Consider the following 4,755-nt stretch of genomic DNA (forward strand, 5'->3'; position numbering starts at 1 on the left):
GCCTTGGCCTCCCAAAGTGCTGGGATTACAGGTGTGAGCCACCGCACCTGGCCGATTTTTTTTTTTTTTTTAAATAAGCAACTGTGTATTAGCTACAATTGTCTTCATAGCCTAAGTGGAAGAGGAAGTCAAGATTTAATACAAATAACAAAAACTATTTCCTAGTTCCTCAATATTTGAGTTCCTGATTTCTTTAAATCCTCTAATTCTTGCTGACATGTCGTAAAAAGTTCTCTTATGACCTAAATAAATGTGGAAACAAAACAAAATATTATTCTCTAAAGAAGTCAACTCACATACAGCAGAACCTCAGAAAAACACAAGTTGCTATAAAGCAAGCGCCAGCTGCCTGTTTCGTAAATAAAGCTTTCCCGGAACACAGACATACCCACTCATCTACATATTACTGATGGCTACATTCAGGGTACATTGGCAGAGTTGGATGTTTGCCACAGAGACCAAACCATAAAGCCTAAAATATTTACCATCTGGCCCTTTAAAACATTTGCCAATGCCCACTATAAAGGGTAAATAGGGTAAAGCTGAAGAAAACTTTAGGGAATCTGCCACTGCACGGACCCAAATAAGAGGGTCAGAAGGGAACTCTGGTGTATGTCTAGACTGAAATATGATTCTTTCCAAACAAACAAGTGAAGTGACAAGAAAAAAGAAAAAAAAAACCCAAACGCTGACATGCCTACTGCTTATTCTTCAAACTCATCACACAGCACATCCCAGGACAGGAATCACCTCTTTTTCTTTCTTCTCCTGTCGTTTCTGCTCCTCCTCTTCTCTCTCTTTTCTCTGCTGTTCTTCCCATTGTTCCTTTAACTTTCTCTTTAAAGGGGAAGAAAAAGTAACTTTGTTTCAGACACTTTTTCAAAACATTTCACATACAGGACACATAGATGAAAAACTTTTAAAACACTGGCATACTGAATAAGATCAGTTTTGCTTTTTTTAAAGTTCCAGATAGGCAACTCTTTGTTTTTTCTTTTTGAGATGGAGTTTCGCTCTTGTTGCCCAGGCTGGAGTGCAATGGCGCGATCTCGTCTCACTTCAACCTCCCAAGATAGGCAGCTCTTCATGAGAGTTATTATGGTGAAGTGATCAGTTTGTTCACTAGTTACGTGACTCCTACCGTACCTCTTGTTCTTCTTGCCGTTTTTTAGCCGCCTCTTCCTTTTCCTTCTTTATTCTGAATTCTTCTTGTGCCTTCTGCTCTCTTAGCAACCACTCCTCATGTAATCTTTGCCTATCAGTATAATGATGTAATCAGACAAAAGAAATGGGCATTAATCCACAAATACACACACACATGAGAGCAAAATGACACATTTTGGGATTGATTCAAATATCACGAAAGCTATTTTCTATTAAAGCAGTCAAGTGGGTGTAAGAGAACGAGAAGAGTAGAGCTTTTGGAAAAGCACCACGTGTCAGCAACTATCTTCCTAATGGGCAATAACTTAAAATCCCTCTTACATTTCATAGGTATATATGGCTGTGACATACTTTACAGAAAAAAAGGACACTATGACTTTCCCTCTAGACTGATCACAGTGACGTTTAGGTGCCAATAAAATGGGTAGCAAGTTTCAAAGCAGCATCTACCTTTTCACATTCAGAAAGCATTTCCCTTCCTATTCTATGCAATTATTTTTATTTATTTATTTATTTTGAGACAGAGTATCGCTCTGTTGCCCAGGCTGGAGTGCAGTGGTGTGATCTTGGCTCACTGCAACCTCTGCCTCCTGGGTTCAAGTGATTCTCCTGCCTCAGCCTCCTGAGTAGCTGGGATTACAGGTGCCCACCACCATGCAAGGCTAATTTTTGTATTTTTAGTACAGACAGCATTTCACCATGTTGGCCAGGCTGGTCTTGAACTCCTGACCTCAAGTGATCCACCTGCCTAGGCCTCCCAAAGTGCTGGGATTACAGGTGTGAGCCACCGCACCCAGCCCCTATTCTTAAAAGTAGCAATTCCACGATGGCAGCACGCTGAAAACCCGTTATCCTCTGCCATAAACGTTTGGACTACTACTCCACACAGTTAAGAGACTCCTGTGGTTTGCCTCCAAACACCTAAACTGCCAAAAGAAGGCAAATAAAAGTACATTGTGATCATGTTTTTAAAATAAAGCTACAGGTTTTAAGAAATGAAGTTATAAAAATAAAGTAGTGAGGGCCGGGCACAATAGCTCACACCTATAATCCCAGCACTTTGGGAGGCCATGGTGGGCAGATCACCTGAGGTCAGGAATTTGAGACCAGCCTGCCCAACATGGTGAACCCCATCTCTGCTAAAAATACAAAAATTAGCCGGGCGTGGTGGCAGCTGCCTGTAATCGCAGCTACTTGGGAGATTGAGGCAGGAGAATCGCTTGAACCTGGGAGGCGGAGGTTGCAGTGAGCCGAGATCATGCCACTGCACTCCAGCCTGGATGACAGAGCAAGACTTCGTCTCAAAAAATGAAAAAGTAAAAATAAACTAGTGAGTGTCTAGTCTATTTTTTATATGACCAATTATAATGAGTGGTATTACCTTAAAGTGGCAAGTGTCTCAGGCATCCAATATCACAAATTTCTAATCTAAAGCGGGGCTTAGATTTCTAAAGTCTACTTGCCAATTAGGTGTTTAGAACCCCAAATTCATTTTTCCACTGAATTTATAAAACGGAAATGAAATATGAGAAACTGTTCTGTATTACTTCAGCAGTATCAGGAGTTCAGTAAAGTTTTCTGTCTCGTCTGGGGACCTAACCACAATTTTAAATAAAACATATTATATTTCCAAATACAGATTCCAGGAACACGTCTTTTAGCCATGGCAGAGGCTGGCACACTGCCTATATCAGTGTTCCCATGCCATGTGTGAGGGCACCATACAGATGCTTCAGTGTGCACAGCTCTGATTTACGAATCTTTTGAAAAACATACAATTGCATATAACTGAACCAAATGATATATAAATTAAGACCACAAGGAAGTAAAATGTTAAAAATTTTAAAATTTAATAACTTGAATATACATCTGCTTTGAAATAGGACATAAAGTCGTACAGTATTTTTACATAATTTTCTTGCTTTTCAACAATAGTATGCAACTCATAAAGAAATAAAGATCTAAGGAGCACAAAGATACATGTATGTGATTTAAAAGAAGCATTTCAAATAAACAGGAAAAAAATTACTTTCTTATTTAATACCATATCTATTGTCTTCATCACAACAGAAATCTATAATAAGAACTAGAGCTATCACAGCACCTCTTATCTGCTGACACTGTGTTAAACACTATACATCCATCACCTCATTTAATCTTCACAATTCTGTGAGGTGGATACTAAGATTGAATTTATCTCCATAGTAAAGACAAGGAAACAGAAGCTTAGAGACATTAAGAAATTTCAGCTGAGCACGGTGGCTCACACCTGTAATCTCAGCAATTTGTGAGGCCGAAGTGGGCGGATCACGAGGTCAAGAGATCGAGACCATACTGGCCAATATGGTGAAACCCCATCTCTACTAAAAGTACAAAAAAAATTAACTGGGCGTGGTGATGCGCGCCTGTAGTCCCAGCTACTCGGGAGGCTGAGGCAGGAGAATCGCCTGAATCTGGGAGGTGGAGGTTGCAGTGAGCCAAGATCACACCACTGCACTCCAGCCTGGCGACAGAACGAGACTCTGTCTCAAACAAAACAAAACAAAACAAAACAAAACAAAATTTTAAAAAAACATGTATCCCAAAAGAGAAAGGTGTAAGACTTGAGCAATCTACAAATAGGTAATAAAACATATAAAAAGATACTCTTCCTAATTCAGAAATGTGCATTCGAAACAGTGAAATACAACTTTTCATTACAGGAGTTGTATAAACTGCCAGTGCCTAGTATGAGTGAAGGTATGAGGAGATGGGCCCCTACATTCACTGCCAGAAGGGCTGCAAACTGCAAACCAGGAAGCCCTTTCTACCTGGCCATCTACATTTTACAGGAACTTACGCTTTGATTCCAACAATCTCATTTTTAGTCATTTTCTTAAGGAAATAATTTGACGATTACCAAGGATATATAAACATGGATGCTTACTGCAACTTTTTACATATGAGTAAAAAACCAATATAACCTGAAAGTCTATCAGTAGAGAACTATAAATTACGAATGAATAAACTACGAATAGCAAATAAATTATGCTACTTCTGTACAGTGGGTACTGTATTGCCACTGAAATGGTTGAATTAGATCCCTGCATCAGGACTTAAATAAATGCACTATATATTTAGCAGGAAAGCAATTTATAGAAAAATATGTATAAATATCATGCCATTATAGAAAAGACCCATGTAAAGTACATTTATACTTTCCTTTTCTCTTTCTTAACAGTGGCTATCTTTGGGTGTGTTGCAATTATTAAAGCCCTTTCCCTTTTTACATTTGTTAATTTTTTTGTTTTTCTTCTGCTTTCAAAAACAATTACAGGCCAGGCGCAGTGGCTCACACCTGTAATCCCAGCACTTTGGGAGGCCAAGGCAGGTGGATCGCTTCATCACAAGAGATCAAGACCACTCTGGCCAACATGGTGAAACCCTGTCTCTACTAAAAATACAAAAATTAGCTGGGTGTGGTGGTGCACACCTGTTGTCCCAGCTACTCGGGAGGCCGAGGCAGGAGAATCGCTTGAACCCGGGAGGCGGAGGTTGCAGTGAGCCAAGATCACTACACTGCACCCCAGCCCGGCAACAGAGCGAGACTCC

The 4,755-nt window shown here is 39.9% G+C and overlaps 1 protein-coding gene across 1 annotated transcript in view; it reads right to left on the reverse strand.

The window, feature by feature from the left end:
* ZRSR2 (zinc finger (CCCH type), RNA-binding motif and serine/arginine rich 2) overlaps window positions 1-1,260 on the reverse strand; it is a 28,630-nt gene extending 27,370 nt beyond the window's left edge. The window contains exons 1-2 of the mRNA XM_011995528.1: window positions 1,147-1,260; window positions 751-837 (exon numbers count right to left, since the gene is read on the reverse strand). The gene's annotated coding sequence lies outside the window, so the exon portion shown is untranslated. The remainder of the gene's footprint in view (window positions 1-750; window positions 838-1,146) is intronic.
* Window positions 1,261-4,755: the final 3,495 nt, after the last annotated feature.

The sequence above is a fragment of the Mandrillus leucophaeus genome, unplaced genomic scaffold, assembly GCF_000951045.1.
Source record: "Mandrillus leucophaeus isolate KB7577 unplaced genomic scaffold, Mleu.le_1.0 Scaffold490, whole genome shotgun sequence".
NCBI classification, from domain to species: Eukaryota; Metazoa; Chordata; class Mammalia; order Primates; family Cercopithecidae; genus Mandrillus; species Mandrillus leucophaeus.